Raw genomic sequence first — 19,902 nt, 5'->3', positions numbered from 1 at the left:
TTTTGAAGGAACAACGTGTTTCTTATGAAGATAATTCTTGCCCAGGTGATGTGTACCACCCTGATTTTCAGCATGGTTGTCCAGCTTATATTTTTGATGTGTCTGTTCGTAGCACTACCCAGCCTTCTCACATTTCTTTTTCTTCTTCTTGTGCTGGGATAGCTGCTGCAGCTGGTGAGTTAGCCAAGGACCAGAGACATCAAGATGCTGTAGAGGAGGCAGGGTGTGACTTTGTCCCACTTGTTGTAGAAACTTTTGGTCCTTGGTCACCATTTGCGCTTCAAACCCTTCGTACCATCACTGAACGCACCACAGCCAGAAGTGGTGCATCAACCAAACAGGCTCGTAAACATTTGTTACAACAACTTTCAGTTTCTTTATGGACAAACAATGCCCGTATGATTTTACGGTACTGGGCTTTGCAGTGTGAGAACTCTGATTTTCCTTTCTCCAAACCCCTGTTGTAATTAATTGTGTTTGTAGTTTAGTTGTAGAGTAATTTGTATTGTAACTGTATTATTTAAAAAAAATTTTTTTACACTTGGAAAAAAAAAGCTCTTGGTTTGTAGCTTCGCGTTTAAAGCACTGCAAACAATGTCCACTTCATTTCTGTCGACTTGAGAACTCGACGAGGCCATGCCACACCAATCCCACAAACGATAATCGATCAAAAAAATACTCAAAAAGTGCTCTGACTGGTAGTGCCCTGACTGGTACGTACGACCATAGATAATTAACGAGAGTATACTCACGGTGTGGCGCGCCGGCTTCTTGGGCCGCACGACACACTACCGTGTGTCTTGATCTCTCTTTTCATATATAGGGAAGCAAGCAAGCTGTGTTGTGGGTTTGAATTAAACAAGCTGTGATAGCGGGATTCAATTTTAATACATCAACAGTAGTTTGTTTTTTGCTTTTGTAAATGTAGTGATTAAAGTAACATAATTATAACACTAGTCTCTTAACATTGCTATATATATTAGCGAAAATGTACGGTTGCTATTGGAGCGCACCGCTATGTTTCATATCCGGGTAACGTATAATGATTCAAGTGCACATACTCCAAAACCGGAAAAAGCTGTTTTGTTTTCCATCAGAAAAGTCACGACCTACCCAGCGTCCTACTACTTCCTTAGTAACCAGCCGAAGAATTTTATTTCACACGTATCAAGTGAGTCGTCGGGGTACTATCTATGGCATAAATTATCGAGAGAGAGGATTGAAAACTAGTCTTTACTGAGCGCACTCCTCTCCTCGGACAGTACTAGTCCCATTTACACCTTTTGTAAACTCTCTTACGTTTGCAGAGAAAAGTAGTTTTCTTCTTGTAGAGTAACACAAGGCGACTTCGTAACTCAAAGCAGAGCCACCTAGTCAGAGCATAGATTTATAAACTAATCTATGGTCAAAGGAGTAAGCCATACCACAAATTCGCACTTCAAAGGGCATGAAGTGATTCATCAATGAAGCGTTAGATCTGTCAAGAATTATCCAATTTCATTCCTGTCGCTGGTTAAGGTGTACCACAAGCTCGTGGGCTGGTGTCAGAATCACTGGCGGGGAGTGCGCACGGCTTGACCAGGCAGTGGATAGTTGATGGAACGTCTAGATGCACAAGTGATCATTTATACTAGGGAGTACTTTTGTGCCACTAGTTTGTGATAAAGAATCGCGTAAGGCTGATTGTTACAACAAATTTTAATGAATCACGTGATAGTTTTCTATCCCTTTCTCGATAATCTGTCTATGGTACATGTAGCCGGGTATGTGACTGGAAAATCAACTGCTTTGTCACAGGTGAAATAAATAGAATTTTATGCTTTACTGTGTGCTCCCGTAACAGTACATATGTAGTTATTTAAATATTTCAAAGCTTTTCTGGTAATTCAAGGTACAGGCTAATAATTTGAAGTTGATTGGTACATAGCAATGCTTTATTTCAACCATAAATATTTGAAGTGTCAAATGTGTTATATAAAGTGGCTGATTTTCGAAAATCCGATCACAGTTTATTTGGAAGGACACCACTGCCTTGCTAGTCTTGTACCCAGACCGCTTCTTTCCTTATATATATTTGGGCAGGAGATAAAGGGTGTGGTGTAACTGCAATACTAGGATCTGCAACATGAAAACTCGATATCCTCCAATCAACTACCTATGTGTTAGGCTAAGTGTAACTTGAATAATACCAACATAGTAACCAAGTTTGTAACTTTCTTCTGGTATAGAAAACAATAGAAATGTATTAGAACCACGTGATTTTTCGTTGCAGCGTTCGTAGGGTTCTTCGTATGCCACGATGTTCACTCTTAACACTGCTCAAGTAGTCTATCATCAACTCAAAGCGGTTTGATTTGAATGGTTAGGGCTAGATATGCTGCCTTGCCAACCATCCCTAGCACAAGAAAGCATGTGCTGGATGACTAAATGCAAAAAGGCCATGAAAGAAGACAGTTTATGACAGACAGACAGACAGACAGACAGTTTTATTGGTCATTTTCTGCTGGCAGCAGGATCTGTGCAGCTTTTTGACAACAAAAAATGTTTCTTCCTTTGGAGCACAGGACATTGGTACGTGTATCCATAAATGCCCAAAATTTACACGTTAAGAGTTTGCACCTTTTCATTCAAAGTCTTATAACTCGACATTCATGTGTACTATTTCCATGAATCAACTACCATTTTATTCCTTAACGATGGGTTATCACGATGGTACCAAAGATTTTTTTTCTTAAACAATAGTAAGGTACTAAGTTCTTCATGTATACTTACAAAACCTGCTGTAACTTCGTCCCCATTTACACTACATGCAGCTCTGGGGTAAATGTGAAAAGACTCATCACATCATGGCACATCATATGTTTTGGCCGAATTTCAGCATATAGATGGCTCAGCCAGATGACTAACAAGCTTCAGTTCTGACCATTCTCCACATGCAGGTACTTTACCTAGTACAGGTCATTGTTGACTCATGGCATAGTTGCTGCTCTGCTTTGGTGCTTGCATTCATAAATGCCCAAACTTTAAAATACCAATAACTTTCTACTAGATAAACATTAGTACATCATTTTTGGACTCTAAGTGGAAACTAACTTGACTTATATCATAATTCAAGGGCTAGTTCATGACACACCCACTGGAGGCGTGGTTGATTAAACATCAAACATACATTTTGAGAAATTTCTGTGGTGCCATAAATCTCAAGGTGCTTGCACAGAATGTGCTTCATACTATGCAAGTTGCCACAGAAGGATTTTTACATACAGAACAGTAGCCTTGATTTATAACAGTTTCAGTCACATTTATATCATATTTATAAAAAGAAATTTCAAGCAGCATACAAAAGCTATTGACTTAAAATCAAGATCACAAGAATGTCAGTAAAATGTTCTTGAGTCTCACAAAAGACATCTCACAAAAGACATTTGCCTAACACACAATAGTTGTATAGAAGAAATTCCATGAAGTTTGATAGGTCATCTTTCCTCTTCCGTCACATGCGTGATTATCAAAATTCATTTTGCATCGATCACATTTTCGTCTCACTCCGCCATTTTCTTAAGTTACAATCATGTGATACTACACACCTTTTCCCAGAAAGGTTGATAAATCAGTGAAACAATAGTCTCCAACAGCAAGGGAACGAAGCACCTGACAATACCGCTATCTCGCCCAGTAAATGCATAGAGCAATTCAATGCATGAAATAAGTACTCACGTGATCAAAATTTAAATTGCGGAAAATACAAGCATAATCTATTTCAGTGACTTTAAAATCACTTCAGATTAAGTTTGTATACATTACATTCCGCATCTCAATTAGCCCAGCAGTCTAAGACTCTCCTTATGATGCCATCACTATATAAGACACACTTGAGTTAGCCCAAACGTGAATAATGAACACATATTTACAAAAGGAGCGTACTGCAAGGTTTCTTTTCAGAAATGAAAGCAATTTAATGGGTATTCCCATGATTCAAATTTCGACCACGTGAGTGCCTATTTCATCCATTGGATTGCTTTTTACGTATACTGGGAGAGATAGCGGTAGTGTTAGATACGTATTTATAAGCTTCGTATCCTTGCTGTTTTAGACTGTTTCACTGATTTATACCTTTCTGGTATTTGTTTTGGAAAAATTGCATCGTTTTGGCCGAATTTCAGCATATAGATGGCTAACAAGCTTTAATTACGATCATACTCCACACGCAGGTACTTACCTAGTATTGGTCATTGCTGATACATAGTGCAGTTGCTGCTCTGAAGAAAAAACATTGTTTGTCTCCAAAAGCCGCACAAATCATGCTGCCACCGAAAACTGACCAATGAAATCAAACCACTGATACCTTGGGTTGATGGTAGAGATACTTAAGCAATGTTGAGAGAGTAAATATTATGGCATACGAAGAATCCTACGAACCGCTGCAACAAAAAATCACATCATTTTAAGACATCTTTATTATTTTCTACCAGAAGAATGTGATGAACTTGGCTGCCACACTGGTGTTATTCTAGTTAAACTTTGCCTAACAGATAAAAATTAGGTGGTTGATTGGTGATGTTTCACATTGCAAACCCTACCAATAGCCAATTCATTCTGAATCCCCAGATTCTGGGGGACTGTTTGAAGGGTTGCAACAAAATATTTAGCTGTTCTCGTGCTGCAGTTACTGCACTATTATAGAGTTTCCAACTCAAAATAGAAAGGTGATTCCAATTATTATTTTGGAGATTTTCACACAAAGTAACCTTCAAGATAAAGCAAACAATTGCTACTTTATTATTGGATTGCTTGTAGCATTGGGTATCAACGTTATGACAGCATAAGTTTAACACACCAAAACATGCAAAAATTGGTCATGTGACCAAAAATACCAGAATAGTTACATTAGACAGCTTATTCGAAAATCGCTGTATCTTAGGGTGATCTGTGAGTCACAATTAGTGTATTTCTACAGCACATCCTGTATAGCTGTAATGGGATTGTTGGCCACGTGCTTTTTGGATATTTACTTATGTTAAAATTATGCTGATATCAAATGCTGTAAACAATCCAAGATCAAGATTAGCACTTGTTGCTTCATCATTGTGCTTGACTGAGGTATGTATGCTTGTATGTACAAAAAAAGTGAAACAATAAAAAAAAAAATCTGTGAAAAAAACAAAATGCAACACCTTCCTATTTGAGTTGAAACCCTAGCTATCATTGTGACAGGCACACGAAACACAGTGGTAGATCTTGAAATTTTCAGAGATGTTTCGGATTTAGGCAACAAGGGCAGATCTGTGGTATTCTATTGTGGATGTTAGTGAAAATCACTCAACACGTGTGCAAAGCACACCAACTAAGGGGTCTCAGGGCATGCCCCCACAGGAAAAATTAGCCATCTGAGATTGTTGGGAGCACTTTTGATTGAATAAACACTATAATTATGAATTACTGCATGGTGTTGTTTATTATGCAGTTCTAGTAGTGCAAGTCTAAAAGCTGACATGTAGAGAGCTAACCAACTGAATGCACCCAACTGACAGAAATTTTGGCATTTTAGTAACAATTTTGGCTGAACCTGTTGAACAAAGATAGTTCATGTTAGTGATTGCTAAGGCTCAAACGAATAGTAGTTCGCTGTATTCGAATATTCGCTCAGCTCCAATGAAATTAGTTGAATAATTGGTGTAAGGTTTCATTGTAATTCAGTAATTAAGGTGGAGAAGCCTACAAATAACCACAAACAGCTTTGTGGCTTCGTATGAATAACTTTACTAAGAAAAAGATGCAACAATGCACTTTCTGAAAGAATTTACACATTCTATACCTTTTATCCATAATTTGAAAGCATTAGCACCAATTACCAGATTTTTCAATTGAGACTGTTACATACGCACATACACACGACGTACATTTAAATTAGAGGTGTGCCATATCGGTATCGGTGATAAGTTGACTTTTTAGCAGATATGAGCAAATATTACACATAAGTACTACACAGTGTAGTGTAGTTGACTTGGTAGCACAATGGTTATAGCATGAGGTTAAAGTTGTGGAGGTTTTCATGCTGGCCAGGGATCAAATCCTGAGTTGGTCATATTATTTTTTCGTTTTTGCACACCTTTTTATCATCACCTTTTCACAATTCTTTGTTTTTTCTTTACAAAGGTTTTAAGTGACCACCTTTTAAGCTTTTTGCCACATTTTTTAACATTTATTGTAGTGTCCATACTGTCGATATCGGAATCGGTAATTTTTGTAACCAATGTATCGGTTATCGGTATATTGGAAAATTTCCATATCGGTGCACCTCTAATTTAAATGGGTAGAACAGTTCCTTGAACTTAACTTAGCTATCATTTCAGCTGCACATTAATAATGTTAGTGTAGTATAGTGCTCATGAATCCATTGCTTGCACACATCCATAGCTAGGATTTGCTCCGTATTTTATTCGTACAAACCAAACATTGCAACTTTTTCAGCAAACGGCGAATTGTTCTAGCAGCACTTGAAGCACATCTAAACAAAAGCTGGATCTTTATTGAATGAGAACAGTTCTGTGGTATTGCTGCTCAATTGCTTTACCTCGTAACTGCTGGATTGTGGTAATGCAAATCAAAAGAAATAATCGGCTGTCTGCTGGTAACTGCAGTGACTCTCTACTATATTTTTCTTCGTCCATTAAATTGATATGCATCCACCCACTGTGTTACTTACGTCATGCAGCTATCTTTTTCTTTGGCTGGTAGCTAACAAGCTTTGTTTCTTTGCAGACCTCTTCATTCGAAAAGTACAACCAGCTTTTGGCTCCTGTTATAACCAACTGTAGTTGTTTCCACTAAAATATTGCTCTCCTCAGGTTGATTCAAGTATGGCTGGGGTCCAGGATTACTGCCATGTCTCACTACCCTTCCAAATTCCATCTTGCAGTGTCGTTCTTGACACACCACACTCATGTGTAGCACTAAATCCATTCCTACAATCCTCCATAACTTTATAGGTGGAGTTACATTCGTATCCTTTGATTCTTTGATGGATTGGTGACTATCATTGCCGGTGAGGATCTACTTCGAGGCTTCCTACATGGCCTTCTTTCTGTTTGTTCAAACCATCCAAACTTTTGTCTCTTATAAGCTTGCTTCACAGTATCAGCCCATGTACTTCATCTATAGGGACAAAATGGAGACATATCTGTAGAAAAAGAATGTAAAATAACCTAGATTTACCTTGCTTTGTCTAGGCAAGATATCTGAATTCCGAGATATTTACCATCAACACAACCGGTTTTATTTTTTTAAAGTTTTGTGATGATAATAGAGGCCTGTTTACAGGGGGTTTAGAAAACCCGGACCGGACCGGTCCAGGTTTTCTAAACCCCCCTGTTTACACTAGTGCATTAAACCAGTTTCAGAACCTTACAAGTGTAAACCCATTCCAAAGTGGTTTGAGGTGACTTCAAACTAGTTTAGCTAAACCACCTCAGCAGGTAGTTTGAAAACCACTTAGATTATTAGTGTAAACAGGTGACAGCTGTTAATCCAGTTTAACTATGGCGACTTGAGGCATATTGTGGACTAACAGTGAAGTAAAAGCACTAATTGCAATCTGGAGTGATGATAATTAAGATTCAACACCAACTTGATGGAGCCAAAAGAAACAAAACTGTCTTTGAGAAGGTAGCTAGTAAAATGGTAGAATTGGGCTATGAAAGGGACTGGGTACAATGTAGACAAAAGATTAAGAATATGAAAACTGACTATAAAAAGATAAAAGACAACAACAGACAAACAAGAAAGGGAAGGAAAGAGTGGAAGCAGTTTGAATTACTTGACAAAATCATGTGTAAACGTGCTGCTGTACAGCCACTAACTATATTAGAAAGCATGCAAGGGAGTAGTGGCAATGTCAGTGTTAGTCAAGGGAATGATGATATTACACTAGTTGATGATGTAGAGTATTCACTGTTTGATGACAATTTGACACAAGTCAATGATCCCACTCAACTTGATGATGATGATCTCACACAGGTTGATGATGACCAGACGGTTGATGATGACCAGACGCAAGTTAGTGATGATAATTTGACACAAGTTGATAGCCTTCTGACACAAGACGATAACCCAGCACTCATTGATAATTCCGGACAAGGTAGTAGTGGTTCACAAAAGACAGACAAAAATTCAGATAGACAATCTGGCTCCACACAACCCAAAAGTGTTGCAGCTACAAGTTGAGCAAAAAGGGTGCTGCCATGGAAAAGGTGGTTGGAGGGATTGTTGACAAGTTCATGGCACAGCAACAGCAAGCTGAAACTCGGGTTTTTTGAATTTGAAGAAAAAATGCGAAAGGAAGAGAGAGCATGAAGAGAGAATGATGAGAATGATGATGGGTAGGGTGCACTCATCCTCCATGCCAGTTGCAGCTTCACCTCACACATATTATTACAATTCACCACATGCACAGTTCAACTATCAACAGGCAGAAGACATGCTTCCCGATGAAAGACCCCCTTTTAACTATTAGGAAAGACAAGTACTTGTGAAATAAACACTATGAAATATGTACATAGCATGTGTACTGATTTAGGGTTTATGTCTTTTGTATGCTCTAGTGTTTAAAGTGGATGCGATAACACATAATCTTTTAAAGCACTTCTTATAGTTTCAGCAGTAGCATCGGTTGCACTACTGGCAGTTGATGAGTGAATTCCATTATCCATGGAGGTATGGTCACTGCTGCTATACCATTCTTCATTAAAATGTTCCTTGTGTATTTCACACATGTTGTGCAATGTAGCACAAGCTGCAGTGACGTTAGGTAAGTAGTGAAGGTCCGTGTCATTTCTTTTCAACAAACATCGCCATCTTCCTTCAAGTCTACCGAAGGCATTTTCAATGACAATTCGAGCCTGGCTTAATCTATATAATTAAAATCTTTTGTTGATGACGTCAGATGACCATTGTCAGAATAGGGCTTCATTAGCCATTTTAAAAAGTGGGTATGCTGAATCTCCCAATGTGATTAACGGAATTCTGACACCATTTATGACTTTGCTACAGTTAGTTGGTAAAAGTGTTCCTTGACTAGCTCTTTTATAAAGTTGTGAATTTTTTAAAACACGAGCATCATGTACTGACCCAGGCCAACCAATGTTAATATCAGTAAAGCAGTAGCGATGATCAGCAACAGCTTGCATCAAAATAGAGTAATAGCCTTTACGATTGTAGTAATCCTTTGCATATTCCTCTGGAGCTAAAATTTCAATATGAGTACCATCAATAGCACCAGCACATTGGGGAAAACTATGATATCTTTCAAATCCATCTATTGTTTCCTTTAGCTGTTCACCAGATGGAAACTTAATGTACTTCTTCATTAGAACTTGTACTATGGCATTACAAACTTCATGTAATGTTACACATACAGTACCTTTGGCAATCCCAAACATGTGCCCAATACTCCGATAATCTGAATTTGTTGCCAAACGCCACAGGGTAATAGCAACTCTTTTATCAACACTTTCAGAGCATCGTAATCTAGTGTCTTGCTTTTCTATATTCTCCCTTAATTCACTGCATAAATAGTTGAATAATACTCGACTCATACAAAAATTTTCTCGCCATTCTTCATCATCAAACTGTATGACAACCCTGTCCCACCAGTCACTGCTCCTCTGTTTTACCCACATTCTCCTTTCCACTATTAATGAGCTCTGGTAAACACTGACACTGGATAAAATCTCTGATAGTAACATATAATATCTTTTCAATTGCTTTTGAAGAAATAACCTTACTCTGTGTCTTCTTGCAGCTTGCCTTCTACTTTGTAACAACTTGAGAATTAACCACATGCTTAGTAGACAACATACTAACTCCATTGTTAAACCTTGTGGTGAAAAGTACAGTGCTTATGGGTTTTAGATGTGCTTGTTAAATTAAATTAACACTTAGGGACTCACCTAAACCACTTGACCATAACAACAGTGTAAACCCACTGCAACTGCATTAGAATTAAACCAGTTTAATACAGTTTAAAGCCAGTGTAAATGGGCTTTAGGTGACTGACGATAATTGGTGGCTTACGCTACAAAGCAGCTATATAATGCAGCCATCTCCTTAATAAAGTCAGAAGAAAATCATCTGTCCCTACAAAGACATATTGTCACTGTATTTAACCTAGCTAAGTATAATCAAGATAATACTGGGATACTACAGTGTCATCTTCGGACAAACTCCAAATATGACTGTGATATTTTTCACCCTGGTCCAATGTTCAATAATTTTATACTAATACGATACAGACTCAACTGTACAAAATGCACGCTGTCTAATTACATAATTTATGAACTTTGCTAATGTCATTTTTACAACACAAGTCAATTCACTAACTGTGTCTCAGTAGTACTAAACATCTGCAATAGCCAAAGACCCTCTGAAAAATCACAGCATATTCTGGTGTGATCTTTTATCAGAAATATTAATTTTAAGGTGTTTATTTAAGACAAAGATGATTGCACACACCTTTGGACATACTCACCATTTTCTCTATCCTTCAATTTTTCACAAGAGCTCGTACGTATATATACTGTAGTATGGGCAGGGGTGTGGCTCCTCCACTTCAATTAGTCAATGCTTGGAAGTAGATCAAGACACTGTAATAGAGCAGTCAACCACTCTAATAGAACAGTCACATTTCTACAAGAGCTGTGTTTTTATATAGTAAAGTCCATAAGTAGTTAGCAACTTAATTTCCTGTAACAGCACAATGCAGTGCTAGTCAGAGGTTGTAACTAAGCTGTAACTTTGACTGCTTAATTAGAGTGTATTTGTGACTGCTCTATTAGAGCATCTTGATTGTAGTGCAGTGCGAGATGAAGTGTTACTAAGGGTTAATGGATATTTAGTTGACTGCAGTTGTATGCCACTAAAATCGCTGTTATATTTAAAACAGTGTTGCACTGTGATAAATTGTCAATTCAGTAATATTCTTTCACTGTAATCTAAGGAATTTCTGCCAAAACCATGGAAACCCACCTAGATCTGCTTCCGTTTTTAACATTGAGAGTATGCTTATTCTAACAAAAGGTTTGAAATCCTAGCTTAACGCTATAAAAGCTTATAGCTATAAAAAAAAGTGTGTGTCCTGCGTCAAATATGCCAGCATAGTAAAAAGCAGCTATGCCAACATAATGCTAGCAGATATTTCAAACAGTGGAGCTTGATTCCATGAAAATAGATTGATACTTCCTAATAGAGCAGTCAATGGTTTCTTAAATGGATACTCTTTAATAGAACAGTCACTTTGCAGTGAAATGCTTTAATAGAGCATTCACCAATTAAAATCTACCAAGAATATTGTAAGAAATGTTACTAACCCAGGAGTATAATGCAAGCATAGTGGGAACACTGAAGAGCATAATAGGTTAAATTGTGGGAAATTCCTGAAAGCATTTTGGGCAAAAATTTGAGCGCATTTGACTCAGGCCTCTGTCCAAGTAAAGCAAAGCAGAGTTAACTACGACGAAAAGTAGTGATATACCAGAGTGCGGCCGTGTGTGAGGTATGCATTTTGTGGATAATCAGATAGTACAATTAATGAGAACAAAGTAATGCTGCTAGTTTATAAGTCCTGTGAACATCTTCATTATTGCCACTCAAATTTGATTCTCAAGCATGCATTTCTAAATAATATATATTATATATAATAGCAAAAAAATTTAAAAGTTATGGAAATTTTACACTACGAAAATTTGGCACTCTAGTAAACCTGACGGTAACAATTAATCTATGGCTGGATGCCTCTGTCAAACAACTGCTCTATATGCATGTTTTACATTAACTTTTATGTTTTGTACTTAAGCCGCAAACTGGTAGCAACTCCAGGATTGTAATGGGGTCAGTGTTTAACCAATTCCAATCCCCCCAAAAGTGACATGTGCTGCTTAGAATGCCACCTTTAAAAGCCATCCTAGAGACATCTTTCATGACAAAAATTACAGAATAATATTAGTCTATCTAACATCATGTACAACATGAAAAGCAAGAAAACACAGGCAGGCGGATATAGAAGTTTTAAAAATCACTGAAACAGCCTGCCTGCCCTGCCTGACTGACCACAGTCTTGAAAGTGCTTATGCTCGGTAGATACCTATAACTTCACAATTGGTTCCACACAATGTCCATTAATGATCTTGGTTGATTAATAACAATCAACCATACCTCTTAATAATAATTGATCATGATGACCACACATCCTTATTATTGGTCTAGCTACATTAATAATGCTAACACAATGAAAATATGAAATAGTGACATGCCCCCTGGTAGTAAAGGCTGACTTGAGATACTCTAATGAAGCAGTCACCATGATAAAACAGTCACACTTGTATAACCAAGAGTACATAATAATAGAAGAGGGAGAAAAATGACTAACTCTCAATATAATCCATACAAACACACTGCGCTCAAACCCTCCTACTTCAATCCATAAAACTTCTAGTAATACAGAAGATTGTTGGTATTTTCTAATTGAAGCAGTAGAAATATTGCAACTCCTTCATAGAGCAAGCCATTGTTACCTTTGATGGCTATAGTTGATTGTGCAAGGTCTGAGTGCAGTGAGTTTGGTTAATCCACTGAAGTTAGACACTCTCCTCCCTACTCTATTACAATGTACTCTTGGTATAACTGTATGCTATAACAAAAAAACTAAAAAACTTAAAATTTGTTAATTTAGAAATGAAGTAGTGAAACAATAGATGAATGATGATATTACAGCATATCTTGGTGGGAAATCCCTACTTGGGCATTGAACAAAACAATTGTTATAACATGGCCATGTAGGAATTTTCCCACTGAGCTATGCTGTAATAGCTACCATTGTTCATCTCTTGTTTCACTACTTTTTATCATTTGGATCCTTACTTCATATATACTAGTTATACTTATAGATACCAAGCACTATTTCTCAATGTTTTTTACACATTTCTGTATACACATTTTGTGTACTGCACACTACATCATTAGTATTACATGTCGGAATTTGTTTGCAGGAAAGGTGATTAATGGCTAACAGTGTGTTTAGTAATAATATTGACAACTTAAGAACGGTCATTTGCAACAATTTGAGCAGGTTTACAAAACCACTTGTTACAGTAAAATTACTCCCATTTGGAGTTAATCTTGCAAACTACACCGGAGTAAAGATTGCCAACTATGTTTTGACACAAATTAGCAATAACTTCACAGCTGGTAAATCAGATTCCTTCTATATGATGTTGTATATCATGGAGTACTATGGTGATGGAACAGCAAGGCAGTTAGCTATGCATATGAAGCAAGCAGTAGATGATTAAAAAAAGGTTAACTGTGTATGAACTTATATGCAAAATGGTGTATTGTATAATTAGTGCAAAAATTCTAATTAAAATTTCATGAAAATTGATTTACACTGATTGGAATTTATCTTTCATAACTGCTCTATTAGCCTTTTGCAGTAATAGCTACTAGAGTGGTAAGAAAGATTATCAGTCACTGTGACAATAGTCTCTGATGCTTGCTTGTCTTAAGTGATCAAAGGCTAATAGCTACAGAATTAAAGTGATGCAGTTAGTGGACCTAAAAGGTAATTACAATTGTGCAAAAATTCCGAGGAGAAAAGTTTGTTTTTTGCACTAGAAAGTAACAAAAACAATACTAAATGTGATCGGGACTGAAAAAATAGCCGGCATGGGGCACAAACTACACCCTATAACATAGTGAGTCCTATCTCAGCACTATGATGGAATAGTTACATTCTGTCACTTGTATTATATAGCCAAGAACTGTAAATGTTTAACAAGTGCTGAAAATTACATGGCCATACGGTAAACATAAAAAGTTATGGGTCATGGAAGTTTGAAAAAGTATGCAAATTTTGTGTGCCCACTTGCCCTATTTTCGTAGGCCCGGCCACATATTACCGCATACTTGTATGCTTATGTAGCATATCAAGACTCACAGTAGTAAACAGGTATTCAAAGGGGCCCCTGGAGCCCCTTTCAGGCTCAGACCCAGAGCAAAATTCCCCTTCCCGCTGTGGGCGGCCCTGTGTAGGTACATTTTGCAATCTCCAGCAGAATTCACATGATTCATTTTATGACTTGTTGTCTAGAAGGAATAACCAGTAGGCTATTACACTTTCAGCCTTATCTGGTGTGTAATTTTGGAGGTATAACAATAATAAATACAGCAAGAAAAGCTGATGTACTGCCTCTCTGTTAAATTAACAACGAAAGCAAAAAAAAATTGATTTGTACTGAGCCTATTTATTCAATCAAATGAAAAAGGCTACAGAATTCAGATTTGTACTTGCCATTGTGTTCACCATGAACCGGGAGACACAGTTTTAGATCTATATCCACCCATGCTGCCACGCAGGAAGGCTGCAACAGCTAATGATGATGTCACATTTTACTGCAGTGTAAACAAGCACATAATGTATGCTTTTGTGCTCAAACACTTCTTATTGTTTTACTGTGATTTAATATCATGCACTACTCCAGTACATTTTATTGATGTGCTATGGTCCCTAATATTGTTGAAAATTCCAAAAATTTTGCTTGTTAACTTTTTTGTAAATAATTATGACTGGTGAACCCACACATACCACATCAAAAGAAAGAAATAGTGCCATACGCCCCAGCTATATCAATTATCATTTGAGAAGTGAAGTATCCATTATGCTTCATTGTCAGCTATATGTTCAACCCATTACACATCAAGAACTGTTCGAAAAGCACCTCTGCAATCAAAGTATGAAAAATACAGACGATTTCCTTTACGAAGGGAAGCCATCACATGTCACCGCCAATTCAACACTTTTCACTGTCAGCAAAGATGAATAGGACACAAACAAGTATACTGGTAAGTCCATGAAGAATGCATTGTACATACAGCGGTTCACCAAAAGGCACCTCTCGGTCCAAAGTGATATCAAACAGTGAAAAAATCAAGCTCATAGTTTTTTAGTCATTATTGAGTTACGCTTGTCTGAAGGCATCAGTCAGTTAGGCAGTCAGTAGAAAATTCTGTTTAATAATTTTTTTTTAAAAATTCTATAGCATTGTTGAAAGCATTTCAGGTTGATCTGAAAGCTTGTTTGAGCTTAGTTTTACTTGCCTCATTGTCGTCAGGGAAAATCGAGGCTGGTTTTGGGTTACGTTTTTTCGTGGGCCATGCCTACACCTTTTTGATCCATACTATAGAGTATATACTGTGTGATATTTTAATTCAAGTCTTCTTTCACTGTTTGCTAAAGAGATCAAGACACACGGTAGTGTGTCGTGCGGCCCAAGAAGCCGGCGCGCAACCCCGTGAGTATATTGACAGGAAGAAAGAAAACGGAATTTTCGCACCTCCGTAGCTCTGTGCTTCCTTGATGAAACAAGACAAATTTTGCTGTGTACATTCCCTCCAACTTTGGTACTCCACATTCCAAATTTGAGCGAAATCGCTTCAGGCATTCCTGAGATATGCGACTTCAAAAATTGGCTTAATTTCTTCGTTTTTTTTTCTTCTTATTTTTCTTCCTCTTTTCGCACACTTACAAAAACTGCTATAAAATGCGAATGCGTTATCCGATTGCCTTGAAATTTGGCACACAGAAGGGGGGTATAAAGGCGCATCTCGGTACCAACTTTGGCTGGAATACCATAAACAGCCAAAGAGTTATGAGCGATTATGCACGAAAAATAACACCAATATGTTGTCACGCCTACAGGGTAAACCGCGTATGGGAAGAAGCTGAAAATCGGTGGGTGAATAGGTTAACTATTGAATCTCAAACCTTTTGTGGTTTAAAAGAAATCGAGCTAAAAACCAGGAAGATACAGCGAAAAACTCAACAGTGTGTAATAATTACGCAATCGAGATTAGCTAATTTTTTATTATTATTTTATTATGCTTGCCACGCCTACCAGATAAACCACTTGGGGTAATGCTTTGAAAATCGCTGTACAGATGGAGTTATCATCTTAGAAAGGCTCTTCAATGGTGTAGAAGAATCAGACTTAAAGCCACAGAGTTATAACACGAAATCCAACTTGGTGTAGCAAGTGCGAGATCGAGATACTCTAAAAGAGCAGTCATCCTAATAGAGCAGTCACCCTGAACAGAATTCAAGAGATCAGTTAGAAATAAGTAACCTGTATAGAGATCAGCTACAAACAAATCACCCTGTAGAGAGTTCAGCTACAAACAATTCACCCTGTTCAGACATCAGTTAGAAGAAGTTTTCTTGTAGAGAGTTCAGTTACAAACAAATCAACCTGTTGAAAGATCAGCTAGAAGATGTCACCTTATAGATAGTTCAGTTACAAAGAAACCACCATGTAGAGAATTCAGCTACAAACTAGTGACCCTGTAGATACATCAGCTAGAAGAAGTTACCTTGTAGAGAGTTCAGCTACAAAGAAACCATTCTGTAAAGAGCTCAGCTGCAAACAAATCACCTATACAGAATTCAGCTACAAACAAATCACCCTGTAGAGAGATCAGCTAGAAGAAGTTACATTGTAGATAGTTCAGCTACAAACAAATCATCCTGTAGAGAGATCAGCTAGAAGAAGTTACCTTGTAGATAGTTCAGCTACAAACAATTCACCCTGTACAGAGCTCATTTAAAAGAGGTTTCCTTGTAGAGAGTTCAGCTACAGACAAATCACTCTGTAGAGAGATCAGTTAGAAGAAGTTACCTTGTAGATCGTTCAGCTACAAACAATTCACCCTGTAAAGAGATCAGCTAGAAGAAGTTACCTTGTAGAGAGTTCAGCTACAAAGAAACCATCATGTAGAGAATTCAGCCGCAAACAAATCATGTATACTTAGAGAGTTCAGCTACAAACAAATCTCCCTGTAGAGAGATCAGCTAGAAGAAGTTTCCTTGTAGAGAGTTCAGCTACTAACAAATCACCCTGTAGAAAGATCAGCTAGAAGAAGTTACCTTGTAGAGAGTTCAGCTACAAACAAATCACCCTGTAGAGAGTTCAGCTACAAACAAGTCACCCTGTAGAGAGCTCAGCTAGAAACAAGTCACCATGTAGAGAGTTCAGCTAGAAGAAGTCACATTGTAGAGAGTTCAGCTACAAAGAAACTACCACGTAGAGAGTTCAGCTGCAAACAAATCATCCTGTAGAGAGTTCAGTTAGAAGAAGTCACCTTTTAGAGAGTTCAGCTACAAAGCAACCACCATGTAAAGAGTTCAGCTGCAAAAAACTCAATCACCTTGTAGAAAGATCGGCTAGAAGAAGTTACCTTGTAGAGAGTTCAGCTACAAAGAAACCACCATTTAGAGAGTTCAGCTGCAAACAAATCACCTATAGAGAGTTCAGCTAGAAACAAGTCACCCTGTAGAGAGTTCAGCTAGAAGAAGTCACATTGTAGAGAGTTCAGCTACAATGGAACTCCCATGTAGAGAGTTCAGCTGCAAACAAATCACCCTGTAGAGAACTCAGCTACAAACAAATATGCAGTGTAAAAAGATCAGCTAGAAGAAGTTACCTTGTAGAGAGTTCAGCTACAATGAAACCACCTTGTAGAGAGTTCAGCTACAAACAAATCACCTGTAGAGAGTTCAGCTAGAAACAAGTCACCCTGTAGAGAGATCAGCTAGAAACAAGTCACCTTGTAGAGAGTTCAGCTAGAAGAAGTCACATTGTAGAGAGTTCAGCTACAAAGAAATCACCATTTAGAGAGTTCAGCTGCAAACAAATCACCTAGTAGAAAGTTCAGCTATGAACAGATCACCCTGTTGAGAGTTCAGTTAGAAACAAGGAATCCTGTAGAGAGATCACCTAGAAGTATCGCCTTGTAGAGAGTTCAGCTACAAACAAATCACCCTGTAGAGGGATCAGCTAGAAGAAGTCACCTTGTAGAGAGTTCAGCTATAAAGAAACCACCATGTAGAGAATTCAGCTGCAAACAAACACCCTGTAGAGAACTCAGCTACAAACAAATCGCCCTGTAGAAAGATCAGCTAGAAGAAGTTACCTTGTAGGGATTTCAGCTACAAACAAATCACCCTGTAGAGAGTTCAGCTACAAAGAAACCATTCTGTAAAGAGCTCAGCTGCAAACAAATCACTTGTACAGAATTCAGCTACAAACAAATCACCCTGTAGAGTGATCAGCTAGAAGAAATTACCTTGTAGATAGTTCAGCTACAAACAAATCACCCTGTAGAAAGATCAGTTAGAAGAAGTTACCTTGGAGAAAGTTCAGCTACAAAGAAACCATTTTGTAAAGAGCTCAGCTGCAAACAAATCACCTGTACAGAATTCAACTACGAACAAATCACCCTGTAGAGAGATCAGCTATAAGAAGTTACCTTGTAGATAGTTCAGCTACAAACAAATCTCCCTGTAGAGAGATCAGCTAGAAGAAATTACCTTGTAGAGAGTTCAGCTACAAAGAAACCACCATGTAGAGAGTTCAGCTGCAAAGAAATCACCCTGTAGAAAATTCTGCCAGAAACAAATTGCCCTGTAGAAAGATCAGTTAGAAGAAGTTACCTTTTAGAGAGTTCAGCTACAAAGAAACCATTCTGTAAAGAGCTCAGCTGCAAACAAATCACCTATACAGAATTCAGCTACAAACACATCACCCTGTAGAGAGATCAGCTAGAAGAAGTTACCTTGTAGATCGTTCAGCTACAAACAATTCACCCTGTAGAGAGAGCAATTAGAAGAAGTCACCTTGTAGAGTGTTCAGTTACAAAGAAACCACCATGGAGATTTCTGTAATCAATATAATATTATGTGACCGGATTTGTGAAAAGGGGTCTTCCACACACATCCAATTCCGTAAACGTTGGAGACCATAACTCAGTGTTCAAGTAACATATTAACCTGAAAATTTCACCATGTATTCAGCTATAGTGGTACTCACCACTGTCCAAACTTCAAGGCAATAGCTCTTTCCAATCTGAAGTTATCAATTGTCAAAGTTGGCAAATTGGATGTGTGTGGAAGACCCCTTTTCACAAATCCGGTCACATATGTATTATACAGTATATATAATTTATATATTTACTGATAAAATATTTAAAGTACATCTACTTCATCTTTTCTTCTTCCTGTAGTAAAGAAAAAAAATAGGTTAAAAAAGTCCCAAAGCTGGCCATAGGCCGGCTTTGGGGTATACAAATACAAAAAGAAATGAAATCTGATCCAAAACAGCCAAGCTGTAAAAAAAGTGTGCGGCCCTCAGAAAGGCTATGGTGAAAACAGATGTGAAATCCAAGGTGGCGGCCAAGAAATGGCTGTGATGGTAGGTTAATGGTAAAAATTTTAATAATGACAATTTAGGCAAATTTTGTGAAGCAGCACAAAAATTCACCTGAATTGTCGTTATTAAAATTTTTACCATTAACCTACCATCACAGCCATTTCTTGGCCGCCACCTTGGATTTCACATCTTTTTTCACCATAGCCTTTCTGAGGGCCGCACACTTTTTTTACAGCTTGGCTGTTTTGGATTAGATTAAAACTTACATAAAATTGTTTTTTTGTAACATGCATTTTGTTTTTCAATGGTATTTAGCCACCTCACAATCAGAATTATGCAAACTAGTCAGGTTTTTGCTTAGTGCATTGTACACACAGCATTGCTCACATATTATAATAACTTCATACAGACGTGATGCAATAAGGTGTGTTGCTAGACTGCTACACTGTAGTACTGTAACACAGCAGGTATTACGGGGCACATTATCAGTGGTGGATTTAGAGAGGTTTCAAGGTTTCCACAGTAAGCCCCTTTTAAAAATTGCTTCTACAACAGACAAAATTTTAATTGAATTTGTGGCATGTGCCTCAAATTAGCAACAGTTCCACAAATAGACATGGAGCCATTCTAATGGTTTACACAATGATGATTG

At 37.7% G+C, this 19,902-nt stretch overlaps 1 long non-coding RNA gene across 1 annotated transcript in view; it reads left to right on the top strand.

Moving 5' to 3' along the window:
* The first annotated feature begins 1,036 nt into the window (after positions 1-1,036).
* LOC136247571 (uncharacterized) overlaps positions 1,037-19,902 on the top strand; it is a 35,027-nt gene continuing 16,161 nt past the window's right edge. Inside the window, exons 1-2 of the long non-coding RNA XR_010697647.1 lie at positions 1,037-1,171; positions 13,041-13,349. This is a non-coding gene — a long non-coding RNA (uncharacterized lncRNA). The remainder of the gene's footprint in view (positions 1,172-13,040; positions 13,350-19,902) is intronic.

The sequence above is a fragment of the Dysidea avara genome, chromosome 2 (genome assembly GCF_963678975.1).
Source record: "Dysidea avara chromosome 2, odDysAvar1.4, whole genome shotgun sequence".
NCBI classification, from domain to species: domain Eukaryota; kingdom Metazoa; phylum Porifera; class Demospongiae; order Dictyoceratida; family Dysideidae; genus Dysidea; species Dysidea avara.
This window is presented reverse-complemented; position numbering and strand designations above follow the sequence as displayed.